We start from the raw sequence: 24,141 nt of genomic DNA on the forward strand, positions 1-24,141 counted from the left end.
ACAAGGGGATGCCCTAATTTTTGTGGCAGCCAGAAGCTGCCTTCCTGCCTTGGTGAGATCCTACCACCAGCTCTCCTTCCACCCTCCGCTAACCTTTCTTCTTGGAAGTCCTTCCCTTATCTTCAGTTTTGGTCAGCTTTCCCGCCCCCCCCACCTCTCCCAGATCCACTGCATGGAGCACCTGTTCTGGGCTTATGGCCTCTGCTCACCCAGACATTTCAGAGCTTGTGCACAAGTCCCACAAAATAGTTCAAGTGCAAAGCAGTGTGTGAGATGAGTGTTACCTGCCACAGCACGGACCTCAGAGAGAGGACAAACCATGAGTACACAGAAACAGAGTGGGCAGCAGTGTGGAAAGAGGTCACAGAGCCCCATACACCAACACCCAGCTCCTGACAGAGCTGCCCAAAACTGACAGCACTGGTGGGACTCCTCCAAAGCACACATGAAACTGCAGCCAAAACAAGCAGATGGGTTCACACTGCACTTCAGCACAAGTATTAAGAATTAACTGTGCTGTTAATCTTACACAATACTATTCCATGTGCATCATCCCATTATCCTGAAAGGAAACTATTTCAGTACATGGTCGAAGACTTTGTTGATGCTGTCCACTTGCCTGGACACTCACCTTGGAAAACCACTCCTAAACCTGGACACAACACACCAAAGCACATCCCTATCCTCTCCTGTGCCTGTCCGTACCCAATACACAACAACCTCTCTGCTCCAACAGGCAGGCTCTGCCCCTTTCTAAAGCAGGAGGGGGTCAGAGGCTCCCACACAGCCACAGCATGAAGGGGTGTGTGTGCCTATTTTTGGTTTTACTTCCCTATTTCAAAGGAAAGTCCCTTTTCCACTTCAGATATTAACATATAAAACAATGTAACTGCTGAGAGGAGGCTGGACACAGATACAGATGTTACAGACCAAATACATCACTTTGCTGGTTTTCAAATATCCATCTCCTCCAGCAGCCTTGCCATCTTGCAAGCCAGGCCTAACCAGACCTCCCTAGTCTGAAATCAGACTTAGTAACAGAGGGCTCGGTTTGACTGTTTGACAAGGAAGACTTCTGAGAATTTCAAAAGGGGCTCAAGATTTTGTTCTGGCACAAGCAGAAGGTGACACTTCAGTGCTACCAATGCTGATTAAGAGAATTAATATCTCCACACAAAAAGTGTATCTGAGCTTGAAAGGTCAGCTTGGCCTTGGGTTTCAGCTGTCCCAAAGGCAGGCACCCAATCAAGGCCAGCAGTCCCAGTCCCTGCTGCCTATCTGTGCCTTGCACATGCATGTGGGTGTACCCTGTGCTGCCACAGCCTCAGAGACGACTGCTCCCATGTCCACATGAGATCCAGCCACCTCACCAGCTCACCTGCCATCACACCCCAAGTCACATCTTTGTCCAGCGAGCAGAATTCCACAGAGGAACAAAGAAGAAAAACAGAACTGAAAAACTCTTTGTTTCTGTACAACAACCGAAAAAGGAAGTTTTGCAGCAGAGGATTGGTGGACCTGCTTCTTTAATCCTTTATTCTCCACTCAAATCCCACCTAACCAGAAATCAAGCTGTCTCCAGCTTAGTTTTCTTCTTTCCCCATGAAAAGAGCAGCTGCCAGAAATACCCAAGGCAAAGGGCTATGCTTTTTCTTTTCTACTCACCTACATCCAGCAGAGCATTCCCACTCCTGCCAATGCTCCCCAGGCTCCATACTGCTTCTGTCTTGACCTCTGAGCAGATTTTGGCTGCTCTCTGCCCAAAATAGCCTAGGCAAGCAGGCTGCTGGATCTCCACCACCCTTGCCCAAGTGTTACAGTTTGCAATGCTAAAGGTAACACAACACTGGGAGAGAGAAGTGTTGCTCAGCCAGAAAGTAAGAAAGGGTGATGCATTTTCCATATTGAAGATCAGGTTTTAAGTGGAGAAGAGGACATTAGCATGTTTCCAGCAGAAGAAGTAAGGAGCAACAGCTGGCACTCTTGATGCCAGCAAGTTAAATATTTAGAGAAGCAGCTATACAATGAGGTCCTCCCAAACCCTCTCCACGCCATAAACCCAGTACTTTTATTTGCAGTTCCTTCTAAAAGTGTTTCCTAGCAAGTTAGCTTTTCCATGCACGAGAGAAAAAGGGAGGTCCCAGCATCAGCACCAGTCACTGCAATTGCTCACGTGATGCTCGGCATCCTCAAGGGCAACAGCCAAAGGACCGCAATGCTGTGGTAAGGGGCAGGATGACAGCAGGGAAATGTGATAGGAAAAGTAGCGGCACCACCGACAGCAGGCATGATCAGCAGAGGTCAGCTATGTAAGTAGGCAGCTAATTACTCTAACATAGAGCCAAAGGCAATGTCCCCAAAGAGTTTCTAGGGAAAGCTTTACCAAAATGAGCCCCAGTACACATCTCATTCATTTTATGCAAGTCAGAATATACACTGGATATCAGACTCTTATCTCTGGTGCACAGCCAGTACATGGCAGCTTCTACAAGGGCTCCTACAAGAAGCAGAATAAATGTCTGATTTTGCTTTAAAAGAGAAATATAGGATAGTTGCTAAGGGAGTATCAGGGAACCCTGCCTGTTTTCTTTACTATCCTTCTAGTTCTGCATGTAATACGAGATAGCCCCAGTGCAAACATCCATGCCTCAATGTATGTGGCCTTGTCACACTGACAGCAGCCCCGCTCTTGCTGCAGACATGGAAGTGATAAAAGGGGCAGGGGAAAAAAAAAGATTAAGAGCCATGGTCATCACCTTCATCTCCAGGTTCCTTTGCTGTCCACAGAGGTTCCTGTCAATCCCTTCCAGGCAGCAGCAGATTGCCAGGTAAGAGCTGTAGGAGATACCACCACAGGCAGCACATCTGTTCTCTCCATGCAATTCCTCATGCTCCCATGTCCCTTTTAAATGAGTTCTCTAGCCTAGGAAAGAAATTAGGGCAAAGATGTTAGACAGCCACATCAGACTGATCAGAAACCATTGGACAGGAGACTACAGCCACCAGCCAAGACCACCCAGCAAATCGGCAGTGGCATAGAAACACGCAGAGCATGCAGATAGTGCTGTGTCCATACCGTGTGTCCTTGATAAGGCCAACAATCAAGCTGCTGACACCTTGAAATCTTACTTGAGTAAAACACCACACAGAGCCTTGTTTTGAAGGCAAAATCTGGTGAACACCTGCTGGCTACAGAACTCACCAGAGTCTAATGCCAAGAGCCAGGGTGTGCTGGTAATGCTGACATCAGGGCAGAAGAACTCACCCTTAGCGCTGGGGCTACAGGTACCTAAGGAGATTTTAAGAATGCAGCCTGTACAAAAACATGTGCAAAGCCCTTCAAGGATCCCTCTCCCATTGAGCCATCCATAGCAAAACCTACTGCCTACTCTGACACAGAGCAGTGATGCACTGCAATTACCTGGTGACCCTTGTTGGAAACACAAAAGAGCCTTTACAGAGTTTTTATTCCTAACCTCTCCCCTACTTCTGAAAGAAACTCTGTGCAACTGCAGCACATGTCCTAAAATCCTCTTTAATAAGATATTAATCACAAGACTGTTTAGCAAGCAAGAGCACACGGTCCACTTGAGGAAACACTGCCTCCCATAATTATCCTGCCCTGGGCAGGTTTCCAGTGTATGTGCATGGCCTGGCATATGCTCCACCTCGAGTCCAGCAGCTCAGCTTTCTGCTCTCAGTAGGGACCCCAAGCACTCACAGCTTAGTAAGAGGTCCCAATATGTCCATATCCCAAATTACTGCCAGCTGGAACCATCCAAGGGACCCTAACCCACAGCAGCGTACCACAGCAGGGGAAGCAAACCAGTGGGAAAAAGGTAAGCTTAGGCTTTACACATTTTGTGTGATGAAGGAAAGGAGGAAGATGGGGAAAAAGAGAGGCAAAAAGCAAGAAAGGAGGAATATATTATAAAGAGGGGTGCTGCCCATGCAAAGAGACATAGGCATACAATGCCCTACCTCAAGCACTGAGGTCCCACCAGCACAGGCTGGTGAAGTTTCCTGCCAGGTGAGAGAGAGTGAAGCTAGAATGATACTTGAGGGTTAGGTCAAAAGGGAAAAACCAGAAACAGCTACCTGCTAGACTGAAAAACAACATTCTCGGTGTCTGCCAGCCTACAGTAGTACCTCAGCATAGCTGAATCTTTGAGAAGCACTTCACTGAGCAAGGGGTCAGCCATCACAGCAAGTGAGGAAATTTGCACAGGCAGACCCCCAGGACAGCTGTAAGGCAGTCCAGGGAGGCTGGATGAGTAATGGTGAGCCAGAGCCCCAGCACTTTCACATGCCAGGCTAGGAAGTCCCCTGCCTGCAAGCTCAGCAGGATCCCCTTGCTGCAAGCTGTGTTCACACCAGCCTTTGTGGCCTGCAGAAAGGGTGCATTTAAGTGAGAAAAATTATGCAAACGGGAGGTAAAAGGGATGGAGAGAAGCACAGACAATTGAACAAGGCCAGCACATTGGTTGTCCAGCCAGGCAGCAGTTCTTCAGGGGCAGCAGTTTTAAAAACATGCAACAATCCACCCCTGGCTACCTGCTCCCTGCTGAAGTCTGCCTTTATAGATGACTGGAAAGTGAGCCCAGAGATGCCACCAGAGGTAATGCAACTTCTGCTGTGGCAGAGCCTGGGCAGCCACAGAGCTCTAAGAGGAAGCACAGCAGCCAGGCTGGGGCCAAGGGAGCTACCCAGGTATCCACCACTCCTTCCTGCTAACAGGGCAAAATGCTCAAAAATATTCACCAGCATCTCTGGGAGGCAAAAGGATCAAGGGGACATGCACTCCTGAGCAAAGCAGGACAGCAAGAGTGCCTGCTCAGGAGCACCTCTGAGAGCCCAGCACCTCCCAGATGTGCACAGAGCCTACGCTAGGTGCTGAGAGCCACCATCTGCAGGGTGGGCAGTGTCCCTTGGCAAAGCTTGAATTCTCAGCACTAGTTCTGAAAGTCATGAGCACAAGAGTGATCAGGCCTCCTTGCCTTCTGGTCAAACCAGAATTTGAGGAATTCATCAACACAACATTTCTACATAGCAAGTTTAACCATCAGGAATACAAGCAGGTAATTACTAAAAGAGGCAAAAGCTTGAAAGATGACAAGGTTAAGTAGGAGCCTAAAATTACCCCCAAATTCAGAACAATGTAAAAGTCTTCATTAATTTGTCATTAATTCTTCTTCCCTCCTAAGACAGAGGATCTATAGGGAAAGATCCTGGAAAGTGCTGTAAATTAAATACCAGCCCAGAGTTTGTCTGCCTGAAGGGATTTAATACACTCTGGTAACATCCAGGCTCCAGTGTGACAGGTCTGTGCACTAACAGCCAGTAATCACCAGACTGTGGGACCAGGAGGAGGAGGCAACAGCCTCCTCTGTCATTCTGCATCCCTCCCACTGGCAGTCACCAGACACTTATGACTTATCTTTTTTCTATGAGTGAGGAATTATCTCTCCTTCCCACCTTACCAGCTACAGCTTAACTAATAGCCTGATGGATGCTTTGGCAGAGGAAAACATCCTGCTGTCTGTTGCCTTGTAAAAGAAACGGTATTTGTTTACTGCTTAATTGTTAATGCTGATTCATCCCAAAGTTAGAAATGTTGCCACCACCACTCTTCCAGACTGCAATAAGCAAAGCCCTGCCTGTCAGGTTAATCACAGTTAAATGGAAAATCATTAAAGCCTCTGCAGAGCAGAGCACCAGCCAGGAATGCCCCCAAGCCCCATAGCACAGAGGCTCAGCTGGGGGCCAGCATGGCTGGGAGGGCAGAGACGGCTGGGAAGCCGGGACACGAACAATGCCACCAGTGGCAGGGACAGCAGTACTCTCTGGTCACATCAGCCAGATGAGAAGATGTGAGGAACAAAGAAGCCAGAATGGAGCAGGTCTACCAGACACAGGGGAGCAGGATGTGAAACCCAGACAACATCACAGACCAGAAGTGGAATGGGATGCTGAAGAGTTTCAGACCAGGACTGGTCCATGAAGGCCATTAAGGCAAGGACTGGAAGGCAGGCTGGGAACAAGCCTGAAGAGAAGCACTGACTGGTGCAAATAAATACCTGCTCTTGGGCCACTGGCAGAGCCCATGGTTGCCCTGGTCACTGGTGTCAACCAGCTAACAAATCCTGTCTGCACAGCCTAGCCTCCCCACCGAGGCTCCACAGGGAGGACAATGTTTCATGAGCACGACCTGGTGATGATTCAAGCAGGAAGCACACAAGTAAAGCACAACCTCAGAGCTGCAAAAAGGAAATGAAAACCCCACCTAACAACTACAAATACAGATCAATCATGCACAATGAGCAAGGCAGCATCAAGCCAAGCAGCAGCTGTGGAACCACAATCAGAACCTGCAGTGCACAGAAGTCAGATTTGGGCTGTATAACTTAAAAGCTGTCCTGCCTTCTGAGAATCTGGCTTTGCAACCCCCTCTGTATTTTCAGAGAAATACAGAAGTCCTTCCACTTTCATTAAAGATCTATTCCCTTTTATTAAAGCAAATTCTAGGACAAGTCAAGGGCTACTGCAGATCACTGGCAATTAATTCTATAATTTGGCAGCTTGTGCTTAAACAGAAGAAAGATCATCATCTCAGAGGAACTGGCTCTGTGCAAACACAGTAACTTCAGCAGCACCACAGAAGAGCACGAAACCCAAAACCATGCCTTCTGCAGAAGAGAGGCTTGGGAACCAAGAACACAGAGAGCAGCAAAGGCACTCAGGCAGTGCCTTAGTCATGGATCTGAGATTGATGTGATCACTGCTGCCAGGCCTCAACCTCTGCTACCCAGAACAGGGGTAGGAATTGAAAATCCAGTTACTGATTGCTAGGCTGGCCACAGGCCTGAGGAAACACAGACACAATTACCAGGACATTACTGGGATACCCTAGAGAAGAAATCCCCTGCTGCTAGACTTTGTTCCCAGGATCAGAGAAACTCACCTGTTGCAAGGCAAGCTGGAGCAGGACTTGGTCTCCCGCATGTCTCCAGGATAAGATGCAGCAACAGGGACACTGCCAAGCCCCACAGCCCAAGCAGGAGCTATGCCATGGCCATGGAGAATGATGACCTGTGCAAGTTATGGCTGATCCAACCTCTCACCCAGCCACAGCCTTGTCCCAGCAATGCTCCAGCAGAATCCTTTTCCCACACCTACCAACTTTCTCACTGCCTTCCCCAGGTACTACAAAGACCAATATTTCCATTTCAAACCCACCCTGTTCAAGATGAACTGAACTTCCTTGAGCCTCCTCCCCAAACCAGAGACAAAGAATCTCTTTCTCCAGTGAGCAACACCAACTTAGCTTCTCCACAGGCCTTTTTTTAAGGGGGTAGTTTTTGCAGCTCATCTGCTCTGAACCATTACACCTACTTTTTGACACAGACACACAGCCAATAGTCTCCTGGTAACTGGCTATAAAAAAAATTCATTAGAAATACTGATAACACCAACAGCTAAATTCAGTTTTGTGAAAAATAATACATGCAACTACAGAGAAAAGAAGCAGAATGTATTTGGACATTTGGAGAGTGTGTAGGGGTTTTCACTGTGGTATTTTTGGTTTTGGCTTGGGATTTTTTTCTCAAGAGTTTGTTTTCATGAAACCTTAGAGAAAGAAAGCCAAGGATGTGGGAGGGCTAAAAGATGCTCAAGGACCAGAGAGACTGAAAGCTGTCTAAGAGATGGCTGCTTAGGAATCTGGCAGGAGCTGAAGGGGGCTACAAGGAGCATTACCAGAAGGATGAGAAGGTTTCTAGAAGCATATGGCTAGCCAGGAATTTGGCCAAAGGAAATGCTCCAAAACAACTTCAGGACTGTAAGACACAGCATTAAAACACTCCAGTGGTGTAATCTAGAGGAGGAGAAGCAGGATATGATCACCTCACATAGCCTGAATTCTCCACTTCAGAAAAACAGCCAGTGCTGGAAAAACCAAGCCACAAACAGCCTGTGGTTACTGAAACCCTGGTAGGTGGGTTTAGGGCAGCCATGGGGGTCCACACACTCTCCAAAAATCATCACCACCATTCTGCAGTCTCCAGCACGAGCTGGCCAAGAACAGCACAAGCATTCAGGAGAATGTGGGGGGCTGGCAACACACAGCTGCTCCCCCCACTTACTGGGAGCCCTGCTTAGCGTTTAACCACACCCCATGTTTGTTTTCCTCCAGATTAGGGAGTTACAGCAAACAGGGGAAATCCACGTGGGTAGAATGTGGGAAGGAAGACCAGAGATGTTCTGACAGCAGCGACTGGTTCTATGACTCCGTCCCGGATCAGCTCCCGGCTGAGGTGCGAGACGGGTTGTGGCACACGGCGGTCTGAGGCTCGGCTGAGCAGGGCTGAGCCAGGACAAGCGGCTGGGACACACAGCGGGGACAGAGCCGCCCCCTTCCTGCCCCGCAGCCTCGGAGACAGACACTCCACTGAGGCAGAGTGTTTCTGTCCTTGGTTTACACCCCACGTGTGGCAGGATGCGACCTTCACGCCTGAGAACACCTCACGGATGTGAAGCTCCGGCAGCAGCAAGACAATGTTTAGGTGCACAATTAAGCATCTGCAACATCACCTGCAGGGTTCGACGTGCTGTCCTCACCCAGCGTAAAATCTCAGCTCAGAGGTCGCAAAGGAAAAGCGCAGGGCAGGGGGGGAAGGCATTTCTGCAATACCTCAAGTACGCGAGGCTTCCAGAGTGTTGTCAGCGTGAAGACAGAGGGGGAAAATCAAGCCTAATTAGTGCCAGAAATTAATTTTAAAAGTATGAGTTAACATACATTACTGACCTTGGTACACTCCCACATCTGTAGCCATGGTAAGCTTGAATTTCCTTCATTTCCATTCACTTCCAGCATGAACTAAACAAATTTTAATTGAGAGGGTCCAGGCTGAAACTTAGCATGATTTCTGACATCAAATTTTCTAACCATTCCTTAATTAACCTCTCTGAATTTTTATCCTTAGATTGCAAGCATATGATTATCTGTCTAATTAAACAATTCATCCATGAATATCTAACAAATAGTTACCCAACTGTACTCCCCTAATAACTAGGCAAACTTCTTAACCTTGGAACATGTAGTGCATCTGAAAGAGACGGGTCTTTTGCAGAGTGATTTACAAAGTGGTAAGAAGTCTCCAAAATTGAGAGGGGAGCTATATCACACTTGAAAATTAATTTGACTGTTACCCCTGGTGCAGACTTTAAGGAGATCACCTCAATTTTTAAAAACGCACTTCTAACCACATTTGAAATTACTGAGCCACATCCACTGAACCTAAAATAATTGCCACTCCATATCCACATTATGTTATAAAAAAATAAAGCGGAAGATACAAGTAACAACTGCTCTGAAAACCAGCAGCTAAATCTACAGAAAGTTACATGGCATCCACATGGTTCCCTCACCTTTGTCCTCTGCTCAGACCCCTCTGGTAAAGCAGCCCAGCAGTGGTCCCTGCACACAGCACATGGAGCCACTGCCCAGCTCCAAGGGTCCATCACCTTTTCATACTACTCAATCCTCAGGTAGCTGCTCAGACTGCAGGATTCAAGACAACTGTTCTTTAAACAAGCATTACATTAAAGTTGAAGAGCCCAAAAATGCCAGTGATCCCTCACTTTGTCCCCTTAGCAGAAAGTCTGACTGACTCATCACACAAGGCATTCCAGCCACTGCTCTTCCTTCCTGTCTGACTGGGGACTCCCCTGTCTCTAAAAATACCCTTTCATGTCACAGGCACAAGCAACACTTATTTCTACCAATTCCATTTTTGCCTTTGGGAATCCCCCACATCCAACTGAAACCTGCCCCTGCAGCATTAGTTGGAAGTAAGTCATAACACATCCCTTCCTGGGGAGGAAGTTTCCCTCTACAATGGATTCTGTTCAGAAAGGTGCAAGGCAGCTCCCTAGGCACCTACAGACTTCACAAAATAAACGTTATCAAGCACTGGAATTTGTTAACCAGTCACTCTGATGATCTTCCCAAGAAAGCAATACTCATGGACATAAGAATTTGTGAAAAAAATTATTTCAAGATTGCAAGAACAGCTGTTATTAAGAAACAAGCTTCGTATTCACAGACACCATCATCTGGATGAGAGCAAAACCTATCCAGCAACTTCCAGACTCTCATAAAACATATAAAGTATTCATCAAAATTGCCTGTGAAATACCAGCCCAGAGGAGCCAGAACACAACTTTTCCATCTTTGCTGCATTTCTGCTAATGGGCGTCACTTACAAAGTGCCCAACTCCCTGACAATTATTTACACTGAAGCTCTGCTGGAGAAGGACAAATATAAATTTACATAAAAACATAAGCAACCCAAAAATATAAAGTATCATAGAATCATCATAGAAGGTTTTGGGTTGGAAGAGACCTTAAAGATCATCTTGTTCCAACCCCCTGCCATGGGCAGGGACACCTTGCACTATCCCAGGTTGTTCCAAGCCCTGTTCAGCCTGGCCTGGGACACTTGCAGGGATGGGGCATCCACAGCTTCTCTGGGCACGCTGTGCCAGGGCCTCACCACCCTCACAGGGAAGAAATTTTCCTAATACCTAATCTAAACTTACTCTCTGCCAGTTTGAAGCCATTTCTCCTTGTCCTGTCCCTCCAGGCTCTTGTAAAAAGTCCCTCTCCACCTGTCCTGCAGGCTCCCTTCAGGCACTGGAAGGCCACAGTGAGGCCACCCTGATCCCTTCTCTCCTCCAGGCTCAGCAATCCCAATTCTCTCAGCTTTTCCTCACAGAAGAGGTGCTCCACCCCTCTAATAATCCTGCTGGCCTCTTCTGGACTTGCTCCAAGAGGCCAATGTCCTTCCTGTGCTGGGGACCCCAGACCAGGTGGGTGCAGCCCTCCAAGTGGGGTCTCATGAGACCAACAATTACAACCCTGTACATTTAAATTTTTTATTTCTTTAAGATTCCTTGCAAGCACAAAGAATGGCAGGAACACAGTCAGGTCACAGGGATAACCAAGAATTAACACAGTGATAATCCATCCCTGGACCAAAGTAAAATCTTGAATTTAGGAAGAACTAAACCGTGAGGGAAGGAGATAAAAACAAACACTAACCAAATAAATAAACTTTAACCCAGCTTAGTTAACAAAGGATCATACCCAAATTTTCAGTCTTGCAAGGCAATGCAGCTCACAGCATGAAGACATCTTCTTTGAGAAGTTTTTTATTAACTTATTATTTTAAGATATAAACTAATTGCTTCTGGGATGCTCTGTGCCTTCAGAAGAGAGCAGCTCAGGCAACAGAGCTCTCCTTGCAGCCTTTCCTAAAGATTCTGCCTTACAAACAATTTTAGAACAAAAACGTCATTACTCTGATGTTATACATTGAATAACACTGAATGTTATTTCAAGGTAAAAGCAGGTCCTTGAGATTTCCAGGGGGAAACCAGGACCACAGATGTCTTTTAGTCCCCAGGAGATCCATTTTAGAAAGCTGTCATTGCTGCACAACTGCCATGTGATTTTCTGTTGTCATTCCATCCCAGTGAGGGTCACCACACTCTCCCCACACATTTGGGACTCTGCTGGCACACACAGGGTACTTGCAGAAAATCCAGTGAACAGAGTCAGGTTGATTGGAACCCCTCTGATCTCCTAATCAGCAAACACTGTACCACAAAGACACAAAGGGCAAGCTGCAATGGATATTAAAAAATTAATCACTGCTGTCAACAACTCTTATTTTTCTGCAAAATTTTACAGCTGAAAACCCAAACTGCTGCAGACATTGTAAGCAGAGTGGATGCAATATTAAAGAAGGGAGTATTAGCTTGTTTCCAGTTTCCACCAGCCCCAGGAGTCCCAGGCACAGCATGGCATGTACAGCCAGCCAGCCAGATTGGCATCCTGTGCTGGGGGCACTCGGGCTCTCCACTGCCTCAGCAGCACTGAGGTACCAGGAGCAGCTTTGCTCAGCTCATTTTCAGTAGCTGCCAGTTCCCAGAGTTAACACACATCAGGAGCACAGAGAAATGTTAGCACAGTCTGGCTCCCTTCTTCCTGTCCAGACAGACCATTCCCAGGCACAGGAGTCAAGGTAGAAAAGCAGAGGCTTCCCTGAACTTCAGCATACTGTTAGAAGGTGAGGTATTATGTGCAGTGTTTCCAATCTCACAAACAGACCTTTTTACTTTAGCTATTTATAGAAAAAGAAACTGCAAGATGCTGAGCTGCAGCTTTTGACACCAACCTCTGTTTGAGAGTGGAGGTTGTGGGAACTTGTGAGCAACACACCACAAGCACACCCTGAAGACCACCGGATGACCTGGTGGCAGAGCTCTTAATTTCAGAGACACCCCAAGCCAAGCATCCCAGGCAAATGCACCACCTTCCAAATGCTGCAGAGGGACCAGCAAACCCCAGCTAGGCAAAGGCACCACTTGGAACCCGCTGAGACAAAAAACTACAGGGCAGACCTCCTCTGTTCTGGTTTCACAGAAGAGCTCCTGGACACCCACAGATCTGCATGTGAACATGCTGCTGTACACACACACTCCACCCAGAAGGACTTCACCATGGCCCATGCTACTGGTACATGCTGGGAAGCACACACACACCAGTACATGCATTTCTCATTGCTTCCCAGCAGCCTTCAAACCAAAGACTATATCCTGAAGAGCTGGAATCATGATGACAGGTAGAAATGGGCTTAAGTGCTGCCTTAAATCAGCCAAGTCACTCCTTTGCAGACATGGTTCTGGACTCTCCTTTTCATCATCGTTCACCTTGGCGCTCTGAGAATCAGCAGGAAAACTCATCTGCAAGTGGAAGCAGCAGATGTGCATTCATATTCAGTGCCATCAGTGACCTACAGGGAGCGATTTTACAGAAATTTTGGGTTCACAGCTCACCAAAGACTGAGCTACAGCACACATTCAGAAAGGCAATAAGCCTTCATTTTTACTTACAAGCAAGTGGCTCAAACATGTAAGTTTTTCCAAGGTTTTTAATCACACAAGTGATTAGAGGATCTGATAACAATGATCCCTACCGGCTCAACATCTAAGAGCGCTTTATACAGAAAGCATCTCATTTCATCTTCTAGTTTTTTTTTATCAGCACAATTATAATTAAAAGAACTTTCAAAGGAACCACAAGTTCCCAGTCAAGCAGCACAGACTTCAAGCACATTTGAAGCCACCAGGAATGTTCTTCAAACAGAACCATGTCCAGCCACTAGGACACCTTACACTGGGAAGTAAAGCCTGTCCTTGGTGAAGCAGTTACAGTGAAAGCTGTAATATGTAGGTCAGCGTTCTAAGAAGGGCTGTGACTAAGACAAAGTATCAGATTGATTCATAATGCTCTCTGATTGCTAATCCTGTGCAGAATTGTGATTTACATCCCTCTTCCAAAATCTGAGGGCTACAGAAAAGGTCTGGATACTTTGAAAAAGACCATGGAAACAATTCTGGCAGACCTATTACAGTGATCTTTACAAATGTTGAGTAGAGCACAGGAAAACAACATTTTCACCGGTGGCTGTGCACACCACTGAACCTCTCCTGCGGAACGGGCTGAGGATCACAACTGCAGCAGCACTTCTGCCCTTCCAAAAACTGCCAATGCAACAGGGTAAGGGTGTGAGGAGAAGCCCTGGTGGCCCAAGAACTGGAGTTCAATGATATCCTCCATATCAGTCAGCCTGAGAGCAAAGGGCTACACAACCTGGCCCACTGCCATCCCTGGCTGGCTCCCCCAGGGCAGGACAGGAGCTGGGTGAGACTGTGCTGTGATTGAGGTGCCTCTGTGAGTGTTGGGGACACAGCCCTCGGTGCAGGGCTCCCTTCAGCACCCACCTGTCCCCTGACAGAGCCACAGGGACATAAACCTCTGCATGCACAGCGATCAGCTCCTCTCACAGCACTGTCTCAAGGACAGTTAAGATACGGAACGTTACTGGCTGCATCTGCTCTGCCCTTTGTTAGACCACCCCTGCCCACCTCATACTGGCACCTCTAATTCCTCTCATATATTCCCAGCTCCTGCAGGAGATGACTCTGCCAGCAGTCTCTGCAAAACAAGGTTTAAGTACTCACCTATTTTGTCCCTAGAAAACCAGGTCTCCATGAACAAAGATACACCTGCATTTCCACTCTTTGGGTTTAACCAAGTTACGGAGCACACAAACAGCAGCCACCAGAGTGGGAAGCCTGCTGAAAGCCACATCAACAAATATTTTTGTGTCCATGAATTAAGTCGATATGATCAGATATTCCTCTTTTCTGAAATCTAACCTCACATTTGCTGCCAGCAGGAGACACATACACACCCAGCTGAGCACTGCAGTTCCAGTGATAATGTGGCAGCTCACTAATGTGAGCATCTCCATTTTCAGGCCATGCACGACTTTTGCCAGAGGCACACAATTTGGCAGAGGACCCCCCAATTGTTCCCACTACACCCACAAAACACAGCTCCTTTCACTGTATTTAGTTTACCTAAGGAAAGCAACTATTAAATGAGAGAAGAAAAGCAGTGGATATATTTCTCTGGAGCCAAGCTGCAGCCTTGCACAGCTGTTCTGTCCCCAACACTGACAGGGCACACACCTTGGCACTACAGAGCTGCTCATCCCTGCAGCACCATCACCAAACCAATTTATTTGCTGAACCAGTAGAAAATAGATGATTTGTCTCGACTCAGCAGCTGCATCACCTGCAGAGCAGTGGTTTATGCCCAGGTGAGGTGATCAGGTGCCCAGAGAAGAGCAGACCTGGGGATGGGCTGCTTGCCCTCTGAGATCCCCACATGGGCTCACTCCAACCCCCCAGGCCCTCACCCTCTCACAAGAACTGCAGCTAACAGGAAAAGTCTGCCTCATTAGATACTCTTGGCCTCTGTCCCAGGGGCTTTTTGGGGAAGATTTTTCCTGCTAATATTCTTCCTCCTGGGGAAGATTTAGCATCACTCATATATATATATGAGCTCCTCAGGCATTTGGAGCTCCACCTAAACCTTCCCTGACACAGTGACCCAGGGCAGTGATGAAACATGTGGGATGAGTGTTTGTATTTTGTCCTGGACACCAGGAGGTGAGGAGGACTTTCAAAGATGCACTACCAAGGTCAGTACAATACTCAGTTTTTGCAGCAAAAGCTGAGGACAGAAAGCTGTCCCTTTCCCCCCTCAGTAACACACCTTATGTACACTTACCCCATTCTGCTGGGGTCTCCTTCCACTGACTCCCCTCTGAGAGCAGGAGGATGATGCAGCCTTGCATCACAGCACTCCCATCTATTTCAAGTTATCCCAGGTCAGAAAAAGTATTCCAGGTTAGCTACCAGTCTTTAGGCAAGTGCAGTCCTGTGTGTGCCACTAAAGGAGGAGTCACAGAGAGAGAGACTCATTCCTCACGCATTAATAGGCAGCTCTGGTTTCTCACTTCCTCACAGCCAAGAAAATCTCCTGCTACATCCAGCTGCTCTGCCATGGCACCTTTCCCCTTGCAGATATTTCTGTTTTGACACTGTCAGTGATAAGACCCAGTTGCAGCAAGAAGATATGGAAACAGCATAAAGCAGCAGCAGTTCCCACTCCTTCAGCCCCTGGTCCCCGTCCACTGCCCTGATTTAGCAGGGGCTCATAAATGCAGGAACAGAGACTTGCCTGAAAGACTAGAAAGACTGACACGGCAGCAAAAAAACAAACTACACGTTATTTATTCTCTCTGCAGCCTGACCTGCTGTGCGCTAGTAGAGACGAATGCAGCTACTTCTAAAATTACTCACAGATTAAATCCCTTGCTACGACTGGCGGGTCCCTGCGGGCTGACCCAGGCCAGCAGAGATCTGTCAAATTCAGGCAAGGGTGAGCACAAACCGGAGGCAGGCAGGGGCCGGGGTCTGCCTCATCTCCCGCCCATCCTCCCTCCTCAGTGCCGCCAGCGGGCGGGCTCCGCAGCCACCGGGGACTTCTGTGCTGCCAAAGCCCGGCGAGCAGGGAGAGCAGTACGAGCAGCGGGGACGGGCAGCCGCCGCCATACGCATCTGCCGCTCTTAGAAGTTTATACTGATGCGGTTATAAACATGAACAATAAGAATTAACAAAAGTTACGCCGCAGCGGAACTGGCGCTCGTCCGCCCCACGCTGCCCACCGGAGCCCACTCACACCCGGGGGCCGTCCTACGCCAGAGCCGAGACCCCAGAGGGCGGCGGGACCGGGCGGGACCGGGCCGGGCCGGGCGGGGCGGGGTGCGGCCCTTCCCGTCCTCCCGCGGCACCTGCGACCCCCGCGGCGCCTCAGCCCTCGCCCACCGCCGACCCTCGGTGGCTCCTTCACCGCTAGCCCGGCCCCGCTGCCCCTCAGTCGCTCACGGCCAGCCCGGCCCCGCTGCCCCTCAGCCCTCACTCACAACCGACCCTCAGGCACTCACCGCCAGCCCCGCCTCGCCGACCCTCGGCCGGCCCCTCACTCACAGCCGCCGCCCGCCTTTGTTGCCGCCGCGGCCGAGGCATTTAAGGCGCTGAGGCGGGGGGAGGCGGGGGCCGCCGCGCGGGGGAGGCGCCGCCGTCAGCCCGGCTGCTCGGCGGACACGGGGCATCCTCCTCGCCCTCCTCATCCTCCGCCCCTCACGGCACAGCTGCGGGGAGGAGGAGCGGCTGCCCGGGAGCGACAGCCCCCGAGCACAGCCCGGGTGCTCCCTCGGCCCGGGGAGCGGTGAGTGGCAGCGGGCTGCGGAGCGCAGCCCCAGCCCCAGCCGAGGGGGCTGGCTCGGTGCTGCACACCCTGCAGTACCCTCGGTGGGAGCCCCAGCGCCGGCCCTGCCCGCCTGCCTCGGTGAGCTCTGTGTGGAAAGGCACAAAAAACGATCGTGCCCCGTTACGGACACAGGCAGAGCCCCGCGCTGCAGAGCTGCCATCTAACTCCGTCAGTCACTATGGGCTCGTTTCGAATATGCACTGCAGAGACATCAACAGTTCATTAGCGAGCCGCAGGCAGCTTCCCCCAGCACCTATTTCAGTGCTGCCCGGGAGAGCCCTCGGGGCCATGGCTCCTTCAGGGCACCCCCTGCAACCCGGGGATGCCCACAGCGGGGCAAATGGGGCACATGGCTACTGTGCCTGCAGCTGGCTACAGCCTTAAACTACTTTTGGCCTCTTCTCTATCAAACAAAAGCACAAGCAGGGATCAGTGCGTGCGATACGTTTTGCCAAGCTATGTACTAATCAGGGTCCAGGCAAGGCAACCTGATCATTGTGATCATAAAAGCTCAAACTCTGAGCCATGTAAACCACAACAAATGCCCTGCTTAAATCAGTGCCAGTTCCCATTGGGACTGCAGGACACGGTACCACTGTGCCTATCCTGGCTGCTGTGCTTCCAATGCTAACTGGAAAGAGCAAGCAAACTGTTTCTGGGGTTCATACTTGAAAGGAGTCAGCATCTGGTGTGGGGTTATATCATACAAGTCTGTGTCCAAAATCAGCATCTCACTGTGCATTACTCCCACCTTGGCTGCAGATGATGTTCCCTCGCACAATGTACCTCTCTGCTCCAACTGGACGGAGCAAGGTCTTCCCAAGGGCTTTCCAACATCAGAGAACATGAAACACCTGCAAGGATACATAAAATATTACTAAATAAGCCCTCAGAAAATAAATAGCACCCAGAGCTGTTGCAGCATTCAGCATTCACATTGCAACCCCATGCACTCCCCAGGTACTCCCATTTCAGCTGGTACCATCTGAGCCAGGTGCTGGAGGGAGAGTTGACAGGGGAGAATTGTGGCTTTCAAGTCTCCTGGTGCCTCTCCGTGGCTGCAGAGGGGCTGGATGTTACCTGCAAGCAGTTTGATGCACTGCCTGGGAGAATCAGGGAGGCAGAGCCTGCTTGCCTAGACAAGGTGCAGGACTTGGGTCTTGGGTGGGTTTACACACCCTGTGCCCTTCAGAACCCTTGGCTGAGAGTGCTGCTCTTGGAGCATGAGCACTGAGGCTGGAGGTTCACAGAAGGCAGACATTTTCCTGGACAGGCAAAGTGGTTTAGGGCACTTCCTGGCCTTTAAAAGCTAGTTAAGCCTTACATATGTGCTGAACCCGAAGGCAGATGAGTTCCTGTGGCTCTTTGAGTAGGGACTTAAGTGAGATGGGCAGCTGGCCAAGCCACACTTACCGCTAATTGGGGTATGTTTATTTGGATGTTTGCTCAGAGAGGTCTTAGCCTGAGCTGAGATATTTCACTCAGCATCTTCTCAGTTCTTTTGTACTTAGACCGGGTGGAGGTAGGTACCTGCTGTCAGTGCAAGGAGCTGCACAAAAACCCCCCGCCCTTCCCTTCAGGGCTTCAGGTCAGGAACACATGGGGCTTGCTTTCTGCGTCTTCCCTCTACCCACTCCCCTCTCACAGAAGTCCCCTTCTCCCTGCTCCCTGACTCCATCTCAGATTCCCTTTGTGCTGTGCTGCTTGCAGGAAGAAGCATAATTTAACAATTTCACCTGCCTAGATAGTACAGAAATCCCCAAACCACTGTAACACTTCCCCAACACACCCACGCACACACACAAACTGCTCATTCCTCCCTTCTTTCTGTAATAAGATTTCAAACCATGAGGGTACCTGAACAGAGACCACCCATGGTGGAGAAAACCCTTCCCCTACCTTTGGAAACTCTTACAAAATCTGCAGTTAACCGAAAGCAATGTGCTGGAGCCCACGAGCCTCTGGGGGGTGAACCTCACCCACTCACCTTGCCATGCCCCCAGGCAAGCAGCAACAGGAGACCACAGGGGGAGTGAGGGAGAGCATCCAAATTCCAGAGGGCTGTGCTGAGTTGTGCTGGCTTTTTCAGGCTTATGACTCCTACCTTCCAGCTGAGCTTCTTTCTGGAGAACAAAGCTGGCATCAACATATTCGTCCAAGTCATTTTTTCCTATGCTGCAGAATGAGTAGTTCAGGGAAAAGTGCTGGGAGTCAGTCACCCCGCTTGATTTGTCACTCTAAAGAGACGGGCAGAGTCAGAAGAACAGCATATAAAGGTGGCTCTTGTCCAAGCATGCTCTTGTCCTGTCCCAGCCGCATCCCAGGCCAGCTCAGGGATTCCTGTACCACCCCCAGCACTGGCAGCTGCTGCTGCTGTGTCCCAGCACTACTGATTTTCTGGGCTATATGTGTGTGAGTTCCAGTCATGACTGAATCAGTGGGGAAGGGACACACTTACCTGTGCAGTGCTAGAAACATCACAGAGCAGCACTCTGCTGCTCAATGAAGTGATTGATATTTATGTTCTAGGCCTGCTAATATTAGAAGGTTGAGAACAATAGAAAACGCCTTTATGGGGCTTTTAAATGGAATCTTCCTCAAAGACTCCTTCTTTTAGTGAGAAGCCTGTAAAAGTGCGTTTGAGTGGCTTTTACATGAAAAAATATTTTCTTGCATCTTCAATTTCTTAGCTCTTTGCTTAAAGCTCTAATAGCTTTATGATAAAAAGTTGCCACCTCCGTGATTGCCTGACCTGCCTGTCCTTGAACTGCAGGGAAACCACACATGCTGGGCAGAGCAGTTGCAGGGAAGTCCCACCATGTTCGGGATGTGCACAAATACCTTCACCCTGTGCAATGGCAGAAATTTTCTCCAGAAGCTTTTGGCTTCTGCACAGTGAAATCAGCTAACAAAAAAATACTGAAATTAATCTTAACACTGCACATTGTCCTTCCTTGTTGCCAAAACCTGCATTCTTGACAGAGGTTTGTCTAACCTGGTCTTAAAAACATCTGTTGGTGGAGATATGCCAACCTGTATCTTTTCCAGTCCTTATTTATCCAGCAATTGGAAAGTTTCTCTCAATGTCTTTTCAAAAATATTATTGTAATTTTTCCCTACCCCCAGTGGGAGCCCAATTTACGGCCTTACTCTGTGGTAGTCTTTTGTCACTGGATAGCCACGTGCAACCTAACAGTCTTTTATACACTTAAAGGTTTATCTCGTCTCCCCAGTCCTCCTTCCTCTGGATTAACTAATGCCACTTCATTCCTCCTGCTCTCACAGGTCATGTTGCCAAGTCCTCCACTCTTCCTTGCTGCCCATCTCTGGTCCTTCCCCAGTCAGGCTTTATCTTTTGACATCTGTCCTGAAGCCTGCCCTGCCCTGAGCAGAGGGAAAGGCTTGCACTGTGTACGCAAGTGCACTTCTGTTTGTATTCTTCATTTCATTTATTCTTCTCATAGTGGGGAGCATCTTTAGAGGCTCATGTTCAGCCTGACCAAGGATTTTTTTGTAAGATCAGTGCCCTCCAGCCCCTGGCCAGGCTCCCCAAGCAGCAGCAGCAGCCAGACCCCTCCTCAGAGAGGGATGTTGAGCAGAGAGGAGAACTATGCCACTTGGTCCTCTTGTCCCCTGCACATGCTTTTCCTCCTGGCCTGTTTAGGATCCTTGGATTCTTGCACAGGCAGGATGAGTATTGTTTTCTGAATTCCCATGGGTGCACTTCACAGGCAAAAGTGAAGAAAACGAGAGTTAGACCATGATGTTTCATCCCTTGGCCTGCTCCAGCCTCCTGGGGCTGAGCAAGTCCATGGAGCCCATGATTCATTATGCCTATGTTGTATTTATCTCTTCAGTTGGGACGTTGCTATTCAATAAAAATATGACACATTTAACTGTGGCAGAAACAGCACACCCCAGGCAGCAGGAGCAAGGAGAAGGGAGGATGTATAATCCAGGCTGGCATACATGCAGCATATACACACAGCAACAATTAGGCAGGTTCAATTGTCTCAGATCTCAGTTGCAGATGTTACAAATGCAAGTCTACACACAGCCCAAGCTAAAACAGGCAGATCCCATCTTTTTGTCTGGAAAACTCTGTGTCACTGAATTGCCTCCCATGGAAAAAAGCAGTATCTCACTCTGAGTTAGGATCCTGCCTGCAAATGAATGGGCCACCACAAATCCCAGCAGCCTGTGGGGCATGTTTTCTTCTCCAATTTTACCAGCACAAGCACAGAGTTTTGGATGGTACAGCAGCTCATCATCCCTTCATCTGTCAGAGGAGAGAGAGGGGGCCCCGAGCTGGGATGTGGCTCACCAGGGATGCCCTTGTGCTCAGTGCCCTGTAAGCGCAGCCCAGGTTTGCCTCTATGCACAACAGCAGGGTCAGGGCATGGGGGAAAGGTGTGAGGTTAAGTACACAGCACACATTAAACACAGCAGTCACTCTTTGCTCTGCCCAGGCACTGCATTTACTAGGCCCTGGCAGGGGGCTGGATTCTTTGCACAATCCAAGGCCTGGCAGGGTGTTGGAATCTTTGCAGAATGAGTGAAACCCAGTGTGGCAGGTCATGGCAGCTGGGGCTTTCTCAGATGTGGTTTTTGGTCACGGGGACTGACCACATTGCTCCTCTGCGACAAGGGCCCCACGCTGTGCTCTGGGCACAGCACAACCCCATGTATGCTGTTTTATAACCTCCCAGGGCTGTGATTATTATTTTACAGCAGTGGGGCAGAACAGCAAATGCACAGACCCAGGTAACCCAGCCCCACTCACCTCCCACCTCCTCCCATGCTGGCACTGGAGGAAGTTCCTCTGAAGCCAGATCATGATGCACAGCAACAAGCCAATGAGAAAAATCACACCACTCCCTTTGCTATTATGTTCCAGCCAAGCTAAAAATAAACTGCAGGTAGATTTTTCTTTGTTTTCTTCACACAGTATAGAAGATTGAGGTCTCAACAATGAAGACCTAGAATGATTCCTGCAACCAACATCCATGATTATGTACATCGCTGATGTCTTCAGCTCTTTGAGGCTATGAAGTGGGGAAGAAAATGGCACTGAGAGTTACTTAGGCAAGAAAGGAACTCATAAGCTTAGCAGAATCAGATTACAAGTGACATTTTTCCCCTCACCCCTGCACATTATCTTGATCACAGTTGGAAAAAAAGAAAAGGGGGGCAGCATGTTAGCCTTCCTACAGAGAAAATAAGGAAATCCTTTTCTGCAGATCATGGAGGTTACACAACATCACCGGGTGAACTTGAGGCTCTTGCTATTGTGTGGTGGTTTTGCTTGGGGAATCATTTACGGAAGTGATACAAAGCTTCCATCCCCTGGAAAGCTGCACACACCTCTGTGAAAAACACATGTTAAAGACATAAGAAACAGGGGAACTTCTTCTTTCCCTTCTGGCCAGCAACCAGGTAGGTACCACAGCTGGCCCGGCCCCTGTCTCGGGCAGGCCGGGCCGAGCCGCCCCTGCCGTGGGCCGGGCCCCCTGCTCGGGGCGCCCCCCACAGCGGTGCCGGGCAGGGAGAGGGGAGTGCCGCGGGGCCGGGCCGGGCCACGGCTGCGCTCTCTACGGTCCTATTGCCGCTCAACCCTGCCCTGCCGCCGGCCCGGGGCCGAGCCGGCTCCGCCGGGCCCAAGAGCAGCCCCGGGCCGGGCCGGCTCGGCCGAGATTCCATCGCCGCTGGGCTTCGCCCGCAACCACAGGGCCGGGGAGAGGAGACGCCATCGGGCCCCAGCCGCAGCTCCGGCTGCGAGCACCGAGCCCGGGCAGCGACAGGGAACCGTCTGCAGGCCCCGGGGGAGACACGAACTCTTGCAGTGCTCCCATCCTCCCTCCAGTGAGAGCAGGAACAAGAACGCCAACAATGTAGAGGAGCAACATGAAGATACTGAGGTCAGTGGAAGAGAAGTCAAATCCCAAATGGGAGGGATGAGGAGATGCCTTGATCTTGGGGCTGAAATCCTCTTGTAAAGCTGTGGAGAAAGATGTAATTGATACATCAGACTCTGTTTCCCTGGAACACAGGATAGCATGGAGAGATGAAGGGTTCAAATTGACATCGAGCAAATGCCTCCATGCCAAAGTAAGCAGGTAATGAAGTAGTTGTGCTCCATGGGAAGTTTGAGCAGAGGGAGAGAAGAGTGATGAAGACCCTGTGTCCCCAGGGAGAGAGATGAAGAAGAAGAAGTTCCCAGAGATTAAGATTATTTTAGAGATAGATAATGAGAACCTTTGCCTTTGAACAGCTCATTTTAAAAACAGCTCATAAGTTGACATGGCCCATAAACACAGCTGTGGGAAAAGCTTGTGAAAATGGGAGGAATTTCACGATTGCAGATTTCCCCAGGCAGCTGCTATTTGCAAAGAGAGCCATGAGAGAACTCTTTTCTTGTGGAGAAGTCTCCGTAACATTTACAAGAGGGGCTTCTCTCCCTAAGTGAACTGAAGACTATTCTGGAGGTAGTAAACTGACTGAAATTTTAGGTTTTGTTTATTTACATTGTCATTGGAAAAGAAAAGGTTGTGGGGGGAGGACAAGTGAACTGAAGTTTCTGATTCTTATTACTCTTTCTTTTAGTTACTGTTAATAAACTTTTCTTTATACCCTTTTAAAGTTTTGAGCCTGCTTTGCCTTTCTCCTGGTCCTACCTCACAGAAAGCAATGGGTGAGTACATGCTAGAGAGTGCTCTGATGATTAGCCAGCACTAAACCCACCACATATTGCCACAGAACCTGCTGTCCTCCAAAGACCACTTTGTAGACTGGTTGAGTTCAGAATATAACTGAAACATCTTTAAATTCCTGCCTGAACATCTAAGGCAATGTCCTAATTCTGGAAGAAAGCCCAGTGTCACCTACCCTGCGACCCACAACGTACTGAGGCAGCAGCAGGAGGCAGCTGGGATTTCCTAGGTGAAGCTGTTACAGGCAGAAGGGGATGGGGAGTACTGGGAATTTTTTTCACTAGCTCATTTCCTGGAAGTAAGACTGCTGCAGCCCCATGAGTGCTCTGGAAGAGTAGGAGGGTATCTCCCTTGGAGCATAGCCAACAGTCTGGGAGGTCAAGAGATGAGCAAGAGAAATTTCCTTGCACAAGAATAGAGTTCCCCAGGCTCTTGGGCAAGAGGAGCCCTTGTGCAGAGTCTTGTTTCTTTCTGCTGGATGTTTGTTTTTTTGGGCTGGCAGGAAGAGCGCAGTTGACTATAGCCAGTCCATGGTCAGTGTTCATTCCTGACGGTTAGCAGAGGCCAGTACCCATCCTTGGAAGATTTCCTGCCTGCAGAAGAGCTGCCCTTCCCTCTGCAGATGCAGAGTGCAGCTGTCACAGCCAAGACACAGCCATCAGCTGTCCCGAGTCAGACTT

General features: G+C 49.2%; 1 protein-coding gene across 10 annotated transcripts in view; it reads right to left on the reverse strand.

The window, feature by feature from the left end:
* The window catches only part of ST6GAL1 (ST6 beta-galactoside alpha-2,6-sialyltransferase 1), a 44,514-nt gene extending 26,934 nt beyond the window's left edge, over positions 1–17,580 (reverse strand). For 4 of the 10 annotated variants that reach the window (XM_053986022.1, XM_053986021.1, XM_053986028.1 and 1 more), the window contains exons 1-2: positions 16,426–16,594; positions 2,757–2,923 (exon numbers count right to left, since the gene is read on the reverse strand). The gene's annotated coding sequence lies outside the window, so the exon portion shown is untranslated. Of the gene's footprint in view, positions 1–2,756; positions 2,924–15,205; positions 15,309–16,425; positions 16,595–17,502 lie in introns of those variants that run through there. The other 6 variants (XR_008438556.1, XM_053986029.1, XM_053986030.1 and 3 more) reach the window with 6 other exon arrangements.
* Positions 17,581–24,141: the final 6,561 nt, after the last annotated feature.

This window comes from Vidua macroura, chromosome 10, assembly GCF_024509145.1.
Source record: "Vidua macroura isolate BioBank_ID:100142 chromosome 10, ASM2450914v1, whole genome shotgun sequence".
Taxonomy (NCBI): domain Eukaryota; kingdom Metazoa; phylum Chordata; class Aves; order Passeriformes; family Viduidae; genus Vidua; species Vidua macroura.